Consider the following 18476-nt stretch of genomic DNA (forward strand, 5'->3'; position numbering starts at 1 on the left):
GAATAGAACATCTAGATGCTCTTCTTTTCATTTGAGTCATATACTAGATGAAACACTGAGATTGATTACATCTTTTGACTCCTTCACATGTCAACATATTTTCAGGGAGCGGAATGGGGTTGCTGATAGCCTATCCAAAGAAGCTGCGATCGGGCAGCCAGGCATCTGGATGATCCGGGAATTGTAGAATGGACGACACTACCAATATTATCACTGGCTGTTTATGGACTTAAACGTTTAAGATTTCTGAAGGCACATGATTTTCATCCTTTTTTGTGTATATATTTATCTGCATAAACAGAACATACAGGTTATCTTGCTGTTTTTATATATTTTGCTGTCTCCCTGCATGGATCAAGGCACAATTCAAAACTCTAATGGTCTTGAAGATCAAGTTTTTTTGGAAAAATTAACAGAATATGCATTTATATGCATATGCAAAATGTAATTTCTTTTTTCTAATGAAATTACGATTTTTCCTAGGGGAAAAAATAAACTCGTAATAATATAAAGCCTATGATTAATACTATAAACCCGAGGAATTTATATCATAAACCTAATGGATTATAAACCCAAAGAATCTTCATTAAACATTGATTAATATTATAAACCCTATCAATAATATTATATGCTAAGAATATGAACCCTTAGATTAATAAACCTAAGGGATTAATAATATAAACCTAAGGAACTAATAACAACAAGGGATTAATACTAAAAACCTAAGAAACCAAAAGGATTAATAGTATAACCCAAGGTATATAAAACCGATGTAGGGATACCCCACACATACCCACAGTATGCATAAAAATGCATAAACACATCAGTCCTTGGTATTTAACTGCCAAAGGAGTAAAAACATCACCCACAAATGGTTAAGGTCCTCTTTTATCAGCTCCTTTATATCGGAACCCAATCACCCTACTAAAACCTCCTATAAGAAATTTAATTAACCTTTGAGCCTCCATATAAGACTTTATTGAAGTATTTCATTAAACCTTCCTATTGGCACCTTACAACCCTTCATAACCTTTGTTTACGACTCTTAACCCCGTATATATAACCTTTTCATTTATGACCATTTGTTATATATAATTAACACATGAAAACCCTTTATTGACACTATTTCCCTTATAACCCATTTACAAAGGAAAATACATGCAAACCATACCTTTTCTGCTTTTGGTACGGTCTTGGCACACTTAACGAGGATCACCTTTATTGCTATCGCAACTTTCCATTCCCATGGTCATTTTAACACACGACTCCATCTCCTTTGATATGTGATTAACATAACAAACATCAATTCATACATGCCATGCTTAATAAATCTTCGGGTCCACTCTTATCATATACCCCAATACTCTTTACCCCGATCAAAATACACTGAGAAATCGCGCAAAAACACTTGGCAAATCCGTAAAGCAGACTTGAAAACTTATAAAAGTTGCCCTATACCCTTATCGGGTTTGGAAGTTTGGTCGAATCGATGCTTTGGAGTGAATGGGGTCCGACCATTGAAAAGACTGATTGTGATAATGCGATGCATCATGGACCGTCGGATTAAGAGTCCAGATCGACGGTCCAGATGCGATCGACGATCACATGTTGGGGAGGTCAAGGACTAACAGTTTATGAATGTTGCGATAGTGCGATGTGGCGGAATGCCGATAGAGATAAATCGATGATTGAAGGAATTGGAATTTGGGTGTCAGCAATTAGAGCTGCGGAAAGGTCGAAAGAGTGGACCCAATTGTCTTTATAGATGTGGGTATATGAATTTTGAAGTCTGAGCTAAGGGTTTGGAGCAGGCTTTCATGGTTTTCCCTTGTATTTCCCTTATTTCCCAAAAGCTTTCTATCTTTCAGAATTTTTTTTCACAAGGGAGTCAAATGTAATATCTTTGAGGTTTCCATTTTCTTGCAATGACTTAAGATAATATGGGTAAGTGGAATAAAGTGCCTTGAGAAATGCTATCAGAGGAATATCTAGTCCAACATTAGTGACTTTGATATCATGCATAATAGATTTTACTTCTGATACAAGAGCAAGAGGATCATCATTTTGTAATTCAAGGGTGAACAATTTAATCATGAGTTGAACAACTTCAAGTGCAGAGTGTGAGTCATAGAGTTCCTTCAGTTTTTGTAAGGCTTCGAAAGCATTTGAAAATGGCGAAATATAGCGACTCACCTCTTCATTTACTGATGCGCAATCAATGCATAAGCCTTGTTGTTTTTATTTTCCCAAATGGAAAATTCCTTGTATGAGGTAGGTTGTTCTGGCTCTTTGTCTCCATTTCCAACACACACTCCTTTCCACAGCTCATTAAAAATGAGAGTGTGTTTGATTTTTCGCGACCATTCTAGATAGTTCTCCTTCCCGGTGAGAACCACTCTCACAATAGATATCAATGAATGCATTATAAAATCTGTGTACTGTAAAAAAAATGCTTCTAGTGGAAAAAAATGTAGTTTTGGTGGTTGGAATGCAAAAAATATGTAATATGATATTTTGGGACAGACGTATACCAACGAGGTATGGCAATGTTAACACTCCCTTCATGCATTACCATGGGTCTCCATATAGAGGGCCATAGGAGAGTGCCGAGAGTGGTGTATACAATGTTCAAAACCGAGAGCAGTGAGGGGTGTGAGTTCATATATGGGAATTAATGGGACAATGTGGAGGCACATAAATTAATAGGACAGCGTGGAGGTGACAGCGCAACAATTAATACAACAGTCAATTGTAATATGACACAATAACCAGGGAGGTGGAAATAAAATTGCTGGATTTTCAATGCATTTGATGGAACGTATTCAAAGGGGGGTAGTTCCTACCAGTGTACACCTAAACTCCTTCACTTCTTCATGTGCACCATAGAGCTGGTGCGGTACAACTTTCTGAAGATTCTCCAACAATTCTTGTACATAAGCCTGGCAGACCGCTGCTTTCTGCTGCTGTATGGACTTATCGTGATCAAGGAGGTGGGCCACTGCTAACATTCCAAAGAGTGCACTATCCCTCTACTGTAGAGGCAACTTGGTAATCACCTTGCTAATTTCAAGGCTCTAAAACACATGGAAAAGATTCAATTCTTTTCGGTTGTTTAGTAAAAATGCAGTCTGCAGTGCAATGCCTCCCCATCATTCTACAAGCACAACACAATGCTAATGGAGAGGAGGAGGATGCAATTGCTAACAGTAACACTGAGTACATACCATGGAGCAGTGTTGAGTACACAGAAGAGAGCTATACCACATCAGACAATGGAAAATGTAATACAACAACTATATTTGCAGGAAGTGTGTATGTAGAGAGAGCATTCAAATTATGGTTAGTGGTGGTATGGTGTATGGTAGAGAGCACAAAGAATAGAGGGTCAGAATATGGCAGAAAACTGATGCAAGGAGTTACAACACAAAAGCTAATTTTGGGAGTTGGCTCTGATACCATGTCAGACGAGAAGGTAACTCCTCAAATGTAATTGTGGTATTCATTCAGGTTGTTTATTATTATATACAAGAGGGAGTGACTTTTCAGTTTATCTCCCGATGACTCTTCATTTCCTCTATTATTTATTTACACTTAATTATAGTTTTTCACCCAATCCCTATGATTAGGTGTCAACAGTATGCAAGATAAAGGTAAGCTCTGAAATTTAGATGTAGGCCAAAATTTTGGAGGGTGTTGTAGTAGCAACAATATTTGGGTCACCCCAACTTGGCTTTGTCCTTTGTTCTGTAGTTTGGGGGCAGATTTCCCTTGCTTTAGATTCGTAGATCTAAAGTCTCACTTCCTCTATTTAAATTTTTGCTCGATCTTGACAACGTATCCGTAGGCAACATTAAGTGAGGAGATGTCCAAGAACTTCATCCCATTCTAGATGTATTTATTTAGATAGCTGCGATACTTGAGTACCTGATGCCGCTTAAAATCCTTGATTACCAAACTTTGTGCGAAGCGTATGAAAACTATTTATAAACTCTGACACGTCTTGGTCCATTCCCTATCACAGTGTAGTCCATTTCATGTACTTATCTTCATAGCTCCCGACATGGTAATACTGTTCCATAATGCCATCTTGGAAATAATTCCAAGTGGGTACAACTACAAATAATGAGGGTTCCCTCTCATCCCTCTGCTCATAGTAGGTTTCCCATCACCCCTTGACGTGGGGGGGGGGGGGGGGGGGGGGGTGGGGGGGTGGGCCATTGAGGAGTGCAAAAGTAAAATTTTCCCTATTGGAAAAATCATGAACTGAAAAATATCCTTCCAACATATTTAACCATTTGTCTATGAGATCTACACCTATCCGACCTTCAAATATGGGATTGTCAAATTTGACTTATACCTTAAAGGGAGTGGTGCCTCCAAGGTGGCTGCTGGATGAAGATGCGTCATCTGTGGGCATCCGCCTGAAGGATCTGGGCAAAGTATTCCATCGTTTCGTTCGTTTTTTGTTCGAGGGCTTCTTCAAGTAATATTTTGAAAGGATATCTTTCTCTCTCTTCTTTCTTTTCTTCTGTCATGGGAGGCCATTGGGGTTGGCGAAGCTGGTCTTTTAAAGGTTCAACCAGTTCAAGCCCTAAATCCTTATACCACGACGTCTTTGGGGACATCCATACAAAAACATAGAAAGAGAAAACTTCTCTGATAGCACTGATCCAAATTTATGTAGGGACCAAATGAAATACATATTTAGACACAAACCTAGAGCTACAATGAAAACTTAACCTCAATTAATGAATAAAAAAATATTAAAAATTGTTTACATGCATAATGGAAATAAACTAGCTTAGGCGATGATAACTTATCTCTAAGATAACGCTACATGCCTATGAAAAATGTTATAATGAGGCTCACAGGCCTTTTATTATTGTGAAATAAGGGAAAACCCTAAACATCCAAAAAACTAACCCTATGAGATGAAGTGCCAAAAATTTGTGGGCTCCGTTGGGGTTAGTTGGAACAGTAACTTCTCATGGTCGTAACTTTTGCATACAATATATGTTTTGACGCGCACGATACATTGTTAGAAATATCTATTTGAGGACTACAAATATCAATTACAAACCCCTGTGGGAGGATATGGATTTTCCTGTTTTCGAAAAAAATATCGTATAGGGCCTCAAAACGACTTCGGAATTTCAGGTCCCAAAAATCTATAAAAAATAGTAAATTCCACTACAATTAAGGAAAATGAAAGACAAAATGGTGGATGTCAGAGTGGAATACACATGTGGCCACCAATATCCACCTCTATCATATGCCACAATTGTTGATAGCAATTCTTGAATTCTCAGATTGCCACTCACAGTGCTGAGATGATCAAATTGTAGCAAGACACTTCACACTATTTCCCATGATGCATTACTCATTGTGATTCTGAACACATCTCTACCCACCTGTGGCACTTCAATATGCTGTAACCTCACTCAATTATAACTAATCAATGCACCATGGCATTCCTTATACGAGACTTGCAATGTTGGTTAGAGATGACTCAATGTAGCACGATGCTAGGCAATGTATCTTATTCATAATGGGGTACTAGCTATCTTATAGGTATAAATTAGGGTTTAAAAAATTGTTTTATGTTTTTGAGGGCACATCATGATATTGTAACCTAAACAATAGAAAACATGCCAAGGATGCAAAAATTTGGGGGCTTCTTATTAGATAGAGAGCTTCTACAAGCTTCCTATATTGGAAACATGTACCCAAGCTCTAGCATTTCCTTGACGTCGAAGCTACCAAGTTATTAGAACCATTCCCATCCCAAGTGAGAATGTTTCATACTTGTTCCCAAGTTCCCAAAAATGTTAGAACTATGGAGAAAAATTTCTAAGATCTCAGCAACATTTCTAGTGCAACTATATTAGAAAGCTATTTGTAGTGTTGGAACAAAAAACTTTTAGAACTAGATTTAAATTTAAAAGAATTACCTTATAATAAGTAATATGAATAAAAGAGAAAAAATATAATATAAAACAATTATATGAAGGAAATTAAATCTTGGGAAAATACTTGCTAAAGGAGTATCGCCCACTTAGTGAACACATCCTCATCTAGATGTTGCCACTTTGTTGGAGCTATGAGCTAACAATGTCTTTTTTGCAAAATTTTGGTTCATTCTCCTAGTCAATCCTAACAAGTATGCACCTATCGCTACTATCTTGATTTCTTAATATATGAAAGTTGGTAACAAATCTATATCTTAGTAGAAGGGAAATTTGCAACATTAGCTAGGCAATTACGCCAACCTACTTATAAAAAAAAATGCCTCTTTGCTAATGTGCTCACTAGAGAAAACACCCAAATCCCTGCTAGTTACTCCCACAATCTACTAATTGCAATTGAACTACATTTGCAATGAATCCTTCCTCTATCTATCATTGTTATGGCCTCATGGGAACAATATAATAAATCTATCACTTGACATAAAAGCTCTATCATGAACCCTATTACAACCTAGTTTTCATTTGCTTAAGCATCACATAGTCGTTCAACTTTTGGCAACACATTGTCTCTAGTTCTCTTAACCAAGTACATGATCTTTGCAGGAGTGATGAACGAGCAACAATGACCAAATAAATAGGTAAAGAACCCCTAAATAATCCCAAGATAACATTTATACACGAAGACGTAAAGTTGATGAACATTTGTGAGCATGGAAATGAGGTGTTTGATTAAAACATAGTTACCAATCAAATGGGCACTAAACTGAGTTCTCACTTTTTAGAGGTAGCAAAAAATCATTCAATTTTGAAAAGTGTTGATTTAGAATATGCCATTTTTTTGAGCATATTTTTGAGACTTTTAATTTTCTTATGTATCAAGTATGCATATTGTTTTAAATGTTAGTGATTTTGATGCCGATTTGAAAAGTGTTGATATAACATCAACCCTTTTTTTGGGGGCCTTATTTTTGACACTTCAACTTTTCTGATATATTAAGTATGGATAATTTTTTTAAAGTGTTGGTAATTTTCATGCAGGTTACTTTGAAAAGTATCAACTTTTTTTTTAGGCATATTTTTGACACTTTAAATCTTATTATGTCCCATGTATGCAAATGTTCTTTAAATGTTGATTATTTAAACATTTTTCAAGTTGTTTTATTCCCTTTCTTGTTTTTCATCTTAAGATGTTTGTTTTTAAGGGTTTTCGAAACTTATGTTTTTTATTTTTCTTTGCAATGTTTTTTTTTTTTTTTTGTTATATAATGAAATTTTTAATTGTTTTTGCAAAGTTTTAAAAAATAATAAAATTAATATTTTGAGGTTAAGAATTTATATATCTTGAATTAATACTTCAGTTCATATAAAATAATTGTTACTAAAAAAAATAATTTTAAACACTCCACAAAAATTACACATTTTGCATATAGATATAATAAAAAAATATGCATTTCTAAACCTTTTAGCTAAAAATGACATGTTAAATAAAATATATTTATGAAAAAATTGAATAAAAAATTGGAAAAATAACAAATTTTATGAAACTTTATATCAAAAAATGATGTTTTTTTTTTCCCAAAAAAATGATTTAAATAAAATATTAAATATATAAAAAAATAAGATTAAAACATACCATTTAAAAAAAAATCTTTAAAAATAAAAATCACAAACCTACCAAATAAAAAATATAATTAATTAAAAAAACATTCAAAATAAAAGAATAATAAAAAAACATTAAAATTAAAAGAAGTACTAAAAACAAATTAAAATAAAAACATTAAAAAAATTTAAAAAATTGAAAAAGGCAAAAAAAAAAAAAAAAACAACATAAAAAACAATACTTTTTTACTGTTTTATTTATTTATTTTAATGGTTATTTTAATGGTTTTTTTTTTTAATTATCCATTTTAGTTTTATTTTTTTGTTTTTTCCGTGTTAATTTTTTTCCTTAAATTAAGCCCATATTGTTAGTGAAGCCCCAGCTCCCATTGTCCAGGTGGTCCAGGCCTCACTCGATGAGGCTTTGAAGTTTTCTGAAAGTGCCCTAATTTTCTGGTTCAATGGTTTTTGGCCACGACTGACAGCTCTCCACAATTGGATCTCGGAGGTATGGAATCCTGTCATTTCTAATGAAATTAATATCTACCCCTGTGCTAGGGGTTTCTTTATAGTAGATTTTGAAAATCCTGAAAGCAGACAATGTATTCTAGATTTCAGCCCTTGGTTTTGGGAAAAATTAGGCCTATTCATGAAGCCATGGAACCCATCATTCGATCCCTCAACAAGAGTCATAACCTCAGCACCAGTGTGGGTGAGATTGCCAAGCCTACCTTTGCATCTCTAGAATCTCTCCTTGCTAAAAGCCATTGGAAATGCAATTGGAAAGTGTTACTGCAGGTGCCCAGAAACAGAGGAATACGCCAGAACCACCTATGCACGCATCTGTGTGGAAATGGACTTCAACGTCGGATTCCCAGCTAAAATAAACCTAACAAGTAAAGACTATGTGTGGAACCAAAAACTCGATTATGAAAGTGTGCTCTTAAGATGTTGATCCTGCTTCGAGATGAACCATCTAGCCAAAAATTGCCCAAAAGCCTCCCAAAAAAGTTATGCTAGAAAAAACCACCACAGATCTACATGGTGGGAAGGAGCACAAAAAGAACACTACATTGTTATCAAAGAAGAATACTCTAGAGAAAACTCTGAATCACAAGAAATCGGGCAAGAAAGAAACAACTCTCAAGACAAGCAGGGAGAAACCCCGCTGAGCAACAAAAAAGTGAACTCGACAACCCCTCAAGTATCAATAGTTATGAGGATTCGAATACCGCACAAAATAAATCTTCCTTTAACAACAAAGAAGATCTCCTAGACAAAATTCTTCTCCATCTATCTTCTAGAGGATGAACATAATAGATCATGAAGCTAAGACACCAATATCCCAAGAACCAGAAGAGATGAAGGAGATGCAAGTTAAAGGAAGTTGGAAGACCGTAGAGAAAAAAAAGAAAGCTACAACATCAATCTCGCCAAGAAAGACGAGGAGTCAGACAATTAAAAACTAATAAAATTATAGGTCCGATAGACCAATTTGGTCTAAGTGGACGTTAACCATCATCATCATCATCATCATCATCATCATCATCATCATCATCATCATCATCATCATCATCATCATCATCATCATCATATATATATATATATATATATATATATATAATTTTTTTAAAATATATATATATTTTTTTAAACAATTATTTATGTTTGATTGTTTTTGCCTTTTATTTTTTAATATATTCTTTCATATTCAATTTATTTTTGTCATTTTACATGTTTTAATATATATTTTATTTACATATTGTGTTTAAAATTTTTTGGTTTTTTTTTTCAATGCTTTTGTTTTTGTTTTGTTTTGTATTTTTCATTTTTATTTATTTATTATTTTGTTTTATTTTATTTTTCTACAGGGTCCGTGTCAATCCTCAACTCGCAACTCGACCCCATTATGTGCCAAACTTATAGTTGATTTTAAAGTTTCGTTATAGTGAATTGAGTTGGCCCCCACAATGTGCCAATTTCATGGTTGATTTTCAATTTTTCATTGCAATGGGTCGAGTTCACCTACACTGTGTGTCAGTGTGATGGTTGATTTTTAAATTTTTGTTGCAATGTGTCAAGTTGTCTTAACCTAAGGTTTTAAAATAACTATACTTTTAGCATTTAAAAAAAGAATTACTCTTAGTATAATGGCATTTTTCTATCTAGGTGTTCATTTTAAAGCTTTTTATGTCATATAATTTTTCCATAATGCCATGGATGAAATATGTTGAAAAGTTAAGGTTTTCTGTAGTCACGACCTTTGGTTTTAATTCCATGGTTGGAAAAATACCAAAATTTTAAGGTTTTTTTGAGTCATGATATTTTATCTTTAATGCTATGGTTGAAAATAGTTATGATTATTTTAACTTTAACACTATGGCTAAACATTGTTGGAATTTTAAGGATTTTTAGGGACGTGATATGTTATCTTTAATGCAATGCTTGAAAATCATTAGAATTTTAAGGTTTTCCAGAGTCATGATATTATTGTTTTATAAGCTTGGTAGGACTACATCTTCATCATGTCCAATATATTATCCTGATTGGGGTAGCGAATTGAACCGGTGACTTTACCCCAAGAAGTGCCTTAATAGAGCACCTGATCACTGTCTATCCAAGGCCCCATGGACTTCACAGTCATGATATTTTATCTTTAACTCCATTTCTAAAAATTGTTGAAAATTTACCTCAAAAAAAGACGTTATTCCAACATCAACACTTTTCATTTTCATGGTGTTGCTTTCATAGAAAAATGGCTTTTATTGGCTTTTACTGCCATTTTTTTAAAATGTTGAAAATTTACTTCGAAAAAAAAGAGTGTTCATGCAACATCAACACTTTTTGTTTTTAGGCTGTTTTTCATGCTTTTTGGGGTTTTTTGGTTAGAGCTCTCATTTTGAGTTCATAGTTATCATTTGATTGGTAACTTTGTTTTAAATCTTTTGGATTTTTGTTATCATTTCAACTTTACCATATCAACAGAGAAGTTGAATATGATCCATTTGTACGTGTACTAGTGTTCAGGACCCAAAACTAGTGAATAAGCTATGTCCACAATTTGTTTGAAGGGGGATTTTTTAGTGGCTTGACATTATAAAACTCAACACTTTTCTAAGGCAGGAGTATTGGATTTATTATAGGAGTAGTTGGAATGCAATGGAACGGATAAAAAATTGAGAATGTATGCTTTCCAATGGTTAAAATTATGCACCCTTAATAGGTTCCTTGTAGGAGCTTGCACAAGTGTAAAGTTTCTCGTGAAAATAGGGATGATTTACAAATTAATTATTATTTAAAACTGTTTTACACTTTCTTTTTAATATTTTTTGACTGAAGATTTATTTCATATAAATGTTAAGATGTAAACCTTAACAACTTAACAAAGGAATCATAGTTTTTTTTTGGTCAAGTTTTCTGTGATCTTCCAAGCTTGACAGGTGGCCTGAGGAGCCACGACCCAAGGGAATCTAATCGGTCAAAGCCACCAGAGGATCACACCTAGCCCGAGCCACACTAGCTCGAGCTACACTAGCCCTAAGCTGATTGGATTTTTTTAGCATGTCTGCTACCCCTAGCACAGGGCACAACCACCCCTCGTGAGGTTTGATCCTAGATCACCTTGCTAATGAGGCCCATCCTCAACCAGTTGTTCTAGCGGGACATGAAAAAGATATCATAAATTTAATTTTATAAGTTTTGATTGTTTTTTTTTCCCAATTAAAGCTTTACAAAACATTACGATTTCAGTTATATTTATAACAAGTATTTTTAATGTTAAGGGCTTTATTATCATATTAAAAAGTCCATATCCTTTCATACAATTAAATATGTAATTAGGAGGGCTAGGATAAAGGGCACTCATACACTTACATATCTACCTAACACGTTTTGCGTTATGGACATCGAAAGAATCCCTTAGGGGAAAATCCATGTCACTGGAAATTGTAAATTTATGTTCTCTAAAACAAAATGATTTGTTAAAATGAGATTTTGCATGAATTATTTAAATTGATCCATCTCAATTTTTTTGAAATTTAAATTTATATTACTTGAAAATATCAAAATTACATCCCAAGTGCTTCATGATTTACAATGAGCCCATAAATTTGGGTTAATGGACTCAAGCTAGCATGCAAAAAACCATAGTACATTATAATCATCACAACAACCATTAAAATAACTAGAAATGGATGTAATCATCCCAACCAAAACCATACTAGAAGCCATCAACAAGAAATCAAGATTAAGCATAAGAGGAGACTAGGAATCTGATGAAGTCACCAATTTCAGGTCCTAAGAATTAGTACATGAATGGCTGGATAGCTTTTGCTTACATTGGAGGTGACTCTCCACATGAGATAGATGAACATCAAATCGATCTAGACAATATTTATAGTGCCTATGAATCCTCTGAATATCATTAAGAAATCAAATTATCCCATTCTTTTCCTCTATTTTTTCCTTCAGAATTTGTCCAAGTCTTCATCTCCCAATGCAAAGTGACATATGAAAGTATTGGTTCCTTCGCCCCCCTGGTTTTCCCAGGGTTGGGAAGGAAATTGAAAACCTCTGCAGTGAGTTCTTAATCTGATAAAGCTTGGTGCTCTTAGGCCACCTTGGATTCCAACCATCGAATGTTCTTTGTAGTATCAGGGGAAGTTGAATCATGATAGTGGGAGGCTTCCTCTTATGCTTGAAGTTGTGTGTAGAACCTTCCAACAAAATTGTGACCACCCCACACAATTGAGTCATGATGACATCAAATACTTTTCTTGGCCATGTTGAAAGAGAAGATCGAGAATGAGGACCCACACACTCCTACAATATCCAGAAGAGGCCCCCTGCCTTACAGAGGCTCCAACTAGACACTAACAAATGACCTCTACCAAGAGGAATAAAGAAGATTCCTATGCCATAAAACCTTAGCTAGTGTCTCGAGACCCACACTTTTTAGACCAAACCTGAGAATACATGTCTGCAAGACCTATAGAGAGAAACAAAATCCCCTTTTCCAGAACCAAAAGAGTGATAATTGTCTCGGAGAAAATGATGGAATTCTGGCTAACTGAAAACACGAAGAGAGAAAAGACACAAAAGGGCCATACAACAACTTGAGGGTAGCCAGATATCCAAAAATATAGAAGGAACTCCAAAAGGGGACCACTACCAAGGCCTAAAGAATGAACATCTAAACCTCAACACCATGGCCAGAGAAAATAGCCACCCTCTAAATAGACCTTGCCAAAGGCAAAAAACGATAGGAACAAACTTGAAGGAACAATGAACCTTCTAGAAGGATCAGATACACCACAAATTCCAGAGATATAATAAACAACCACTAGCAAATTGGAGACTACTCAAAGGGGATTGACAAAAATAGGTGCCTTTAGGCACTACACAGGCCACCAAGGTGCTAAAAATACACATGGGGCAACCCAAAAATAGCTTGAACTTCTAAATTTTACAACAAATACCAACTGATAACATAAAATACACTAATGGAAGGAATATGGACCTAAGCCACAAAATACCTTGTGATAGTTGTAACATGAGCTCCTAGGACTCGTCGAGAGCTCAAAATGTTCCTTTATTGTGATACGATACCAACTCTCAGACTTAAGAAGTCCCTTTGGTATGCTAAATATCTCCATCATGTAGGTGGAAAGTTTGTTTGTGTCTCGATATTGACTAGGGACTTCAGAGAAGCCTTTAGCAAAATTAGAAAATCCCCTAATAAACCTGTCATGAAAACGAAATACTCATCCTAGCTCGCACCCTTTTCTTAGCTAAACAACCGGCGTGTTGCAAAGCCAATTGAGGAGAGATGTAATCCCACTATCGTAGGATCCATGTTTACACTGAAACTTAAATAGTGGCATACCCCTATTACCATCGCCCATAGGGAAGCACGAATTATCCAATCAGAAAATGAGCATGACTAAATATTTTGCATGCCTGGGGGAGGCAGGCCACACCAACCTCCTCCATTAATAATCTCGGGAGACAGTGAGGTAGTGGACGCCAGTCCAAAAAACTTGTGTTGTCTTGTTGATAACGCCAATCGAGGGCATCCATTTCCATTTTTAGTGAAATTAGTGTTTTTAGTGAATGTTTTTGTTTTTTTGTTTATTATTATTATTATTATTATTATTTTAAAATATCATAAATTATATTGTTCTAAAATTTCTATAAAATTTGTAAAAATCTTTATAAATTTTTTTAACATTTTAAAGTTAAAATTTTATGAATATAATTTAAAAAAAATGGATTTTTAAATTCTTACAATTTTTTATTAAATTAAAGTTAAAATATTAAAAAAAGAGATGGTGTGAATACTAATTATTCTAATCTATTTAGCAAATCTATCTAAATTTATTTAAACCCTAGAAATAATTATTACATTAATACAATGATTCAATAATCACTAGACAATGATTTAATAAATAAGATGGAAAATCATTGACCAAGTTTCATTCAATAAACAAGATGGAAAAACATTAGCTTGGCAACTTTGTCTAAACATGTTTCATTTTGGATTTTTTTATCAAAATTTGTTTTGGCAAATCTTAATCTTAGTTGTTAAAATTGGTTTTTGACCATATATATAGATTCAACACTTTGAAAACTCCTAAGCACTCTAACTTGTGGAGAGTCTAAAACTCAAACTTGTGTTTTTACAAACCCTAGGAGATTTTGAACAAATTAAACCAAAAAACCCTTCTAAAAATTTAACAAATAGAGCTTAACTTATTACCTTTCCATCCAAAAATAAAAAATTCAAAAAACCAAGATAAAAAACGAATGTCTTGTTATCTAATGGTAACTGTGATAACTTGTAGGTGATATGAGTTCCTGTAAAGAGTCTATTCTTATTATTTCACTGCTTGCGTAGTGACATTTACGCTTGATGGAGTTGGATTAATTTGATCGTGTTATTGAAAATTTTCATGTTTTATATAGTCAACATTAAGTTTTTTTGGTAAAATTTTCAGTGACGGGAGCCCGCCGCCACATCCCCGGCTACTGGTTTTGAGGGCGAACGTCATCCGCAAGCGGAATTGTACTTCATTTGCAGTTTGTGGTATTTAATTAAGGTACTGATCTCTTATGCTTGACGACATGTTTACTGCACGAAAACAATTTCTTCTGATACATCCTTTTGTACATTCATAAAGATTAAAGGATTATAAATACAATGTATATCTTCGTACTTTTAGAGGTCCAACTGGAATCGATTGGAGTCGGTTTGACTCTATCCACAAATTTCTCGCGAGTCGGGACTCCCTCTTATGGTCCCTACACCCTTCTTCATGATTCCTTTCGACTTCTACTATCCCGACTTCCAACTAGTAGTAGTCGTAAAGTCGTAATTCAAAGTCAACTTAATTTAAATTTTAAGCATTCAAGGAATTCACAATGGTTAGGGTTGGGCCTGAATAACATAAACCAAAGTCTGTCAACTATATCTTGTGTCCCGACAGAGGTCAGGAGGTCGGGGCTGACTAGAACTCGTCTCGAACAGTGGGAAAAGACCCGACCATTGAATCAAAACCTCGTAAGTTGTCTAGGATATTATCTGAAGAAATAAAGCTGAGACTTAAAAAAATGGAAGGATTTTGCATCGAATGCTTGGGAAATACAACCATACAAATTTTATGGAATGTTGTGCGATGGAACAGTGAACAAGGTGTTCAAACCCTTGAATACAAGAGCTTTAATGAAGTAGAACATGGACAAACGCTACCCTCAAGCATGCATGATCTGCTATGATATTTAGGAAGGTACATAGTAGCCACTAATCAAAATGTTCCCTGGCGTGTGTGGAACCTCCTCGATACAACATTTCAATATATTTCTTCCCAACCCTAATTTTCGTACAAATAATATATTCGACACCTTAAAATTTCAGTTTACAGGTTTAGATATATTTAAAAGATTTAAAAAAAAATTGGATTTCAGATTTGATTTTTTTAAAATCTGGAAAGATATTATGTAGTTTACAGGTTTAGATATATTTAAAAGATTTAAAAAAAAAATTAGATTTCAGATTTGATTTTTTTAAAATCTGGAAAGATATTATGTTGTTATGGCTTCAAATTCAATTCAACTACCTATAACATAATTTTACAAGGAAATCACGTATGTGGTGTTGAGATTCATCCATTTGAAACATGGGATTCAATGCCTGACATAGTTATGGCCGACCACATTTGATATGAGACATTAGAACATTGGATGGGTGGTTTTTGCAGAAAATGTGAAATAGATATTGTGAATAGATGATGCTTACAAACAAACAGAGAAGGAATTTCTCAATATAGAAAATAGAAATTAGTTAACACAAAGATGCTGGTTTGTTTGTATCAACCATAGTTACCAAATTCGGCCGAATCGGCTTGAAAAATTCGAATATTCGGCAGTTCGATTCGGTTCGGTGATTAATACGGTTAAATTCGGTTCGGTTCGGTGATTGGTTTCTTCTCCCAAATAATAGAAGTGACGTGGATGGGCTTGGTATTAGATGAGCCTCGTAGTTGAAGTGACGTGGATGGGCTTGGTATTAGGTGAGCCTCGTAGTAGTATTTCCAACTATTAGAGAACATTTCTAATTTCCCTTGCTCGGATAGAAGTGACGTGGATGGGCTTGGTATTAGATGAGCCTCGTAGTTGAAGTGACGTGGATGGGCTTGGTATTAGGTGAGCCTCGTAGTAGTATTTCCAACTATTAGAGAACATTTCTAATTTCCCTTGCTCGGATAGAGAAAACAAAAATGGAAAATATCAGTGAAATTAAGAAAAATCTGTTTTTTCAATTTTCAATTTAGGAAAAAAACAGAAAATAAGTGAAAGTAGCTTATTCTTTCACTGTTATAAGATTCTATGAATAGAAATAAGTAGAGTTGGCATATATAAAGAAGAAAAATAAAAAGTTAAAAAGACAGAACAAAATAGAAGGTAAAATTGATATTAGAATTTTTTTTTTTTTCAATCTTGGAAACCGAAACTTAATTTTAAGTAATTAGGTTTTATTTATGGAGGGATTGATGTTTTGGAGAGAAAAAAGGAATAGTAAATTTTTTAGATAATTTTATTTTTAAGATTGTTATATTATTTAAAATTAATAAAAAATATTCATAATTCAAAATAAATTGAGAAAAATTTAATAAAAAAAACTATTTTTATGATGTCTATTATCGAATTTTTTGCGAATTGAATTTTTTTCGTTCGAATTTTTATCGTATCGAATCCAATTCGAACTCGAACTTGGTAACTATGGTATCAACTACAGTTCTGCACAATCAACGGTGACGTGAACTCTGGAAACCTGTGGGTTATGGACCCCCTGTGGGTTATGGACCCACTGCCGAGGAATATGGCCTCTTCTGCCCATTAACTAGATCTCGCCAAACTCCAAACACCAGCATTTCGTCTTTGACCATCCTCACGTACAGATCTAAAACGACACCGAAAATTCACGCCCAAACTCACTACCACCTTAACGTCAAGTCAAAGTTTTTATCATAGTTTGGGGTCTACCCTTTTACTTTTCTAACATTTTGCGGTCGATTCCTATACTCAATATTGCATCCCATTATTCAAATCTGCAGATTATGTACATTTTACACCATTAATTAACCTTCATCGATCTCTATTCAGGTCGAAGGCCATGCACACAACTTAATCACTTCTCGACTATGTTTATTCTAATGCTCTAACTCATCATGTGCACATGCTACCAGTAAATTTTGTTTTGGATCTCTGCTAAAAGGATATTATTTCAATCTAGAATCATTCTGCTCCTGTAAATTTTGTTTTGGATCTCTGCTAAAAGGATATTATTTCAATCTAGAATCATTCTGCTCCTTTTTTATTATTTCATCGCTGTGATTTCAAATTTATATACACAACTTAATTTTGGGAAGCTAACACACAATTTTATTTACACCAGCTTACTATTTCTCAAACCTTTCCATTCTAATTTTTATCCAGTCAATCCCAAAATCGAAACATTAGAGCCATATTTAACTTCAATGCATAACAACTCAAGCGATGGACACCATCAACACTATATTTGGAGAATCAATGCGTTCCACAAGATCCACACGAGTTTAATCAAGGAATTCACATTTATACAAAGACCATATCATTGTATTGAGACTTGTTCCATATCCCTTCTACCAAATCAGTGGACTAAATTGACTCCATTATGACCAAAATGATTGAATTCACCCACTCTACCATTACATAATTGATCATTTTGTTCATACACACGGAGAACCAATTCAACCTCCGATCGAACCTTCAAAGCGAAACCATGAGAAAATAAATGGTCTATGTGTGGTAATTCCTCTTCTTTACCAATGGACATTTGCATTGGGATGACATTGGAACGCTGGGATGATCATCACATGCATACAATAGGACATTCGGTGGATTCAAACATTTCTTGCATGCCTTATTCAAACAGTTCAGCCGCTCTGTATAGCGAATCTAAAAGGACCCAAGAATGAGAAAAGTCCCAAATATGAGCAATTTCTGGGCATTCTCTTGAATGGCATTAAATTGGTGAAGAACTATGAGAAAACCAACCATTATAATATTTATCAGAATCTCATATATTCTTTTAAAAGTCACCAATTGGACAAGGAAATATGTGACTTTGTTCAATACCAGATGACTCTCCAATTATGCCTTGATGTTAAGAATCTCCCAACAGAGTTGATGAGTCTCTGACATCATACACATTTGTATGAGTTGCGGTCAGTTGATGAGGGAAGGGTGAATGAAACCATCGTGCCCAAGCTCAATAATGACTTATTCGCCAGTTGTGGGCTAGTGGTTGGAGGTCGACCCTTCAAAGTCTCGACAACTGAAAAGTCTCAAGACAGCTCGACCCCCAACCTCATG

At 34.6% G+C, this 18476-nt stretch overlaps 1 pseudogene; it reads right to left on the reverse strand.

The window, feature by feature from the left end:
• Positions 1-229: 229 nt before the first annotated feature.
• Positions 230-18476, reverse strand: part of LOC149239905 (ruBisCO large subunit-binding protein subunit beta, chloroplastic-like) — a 73462-nt pseudogene continuing 55215 nt past the window's right edge.

This window comes from Pinus tabuliformis, chromosome 8 (assembly GCF_031772625.1).
Source record: "Pinus tabuliformis cultivar Carrire ecotype Pingquan chromosome 8, CPIR1, whole genome shotgun sequence".
NCBI classification, from domain to species: Eukaryota; Viridiplantae; Streptophyta; class Pinopsida; order Pinales; family Pinaceae; genus Pinus; species Pinus tabuliformis.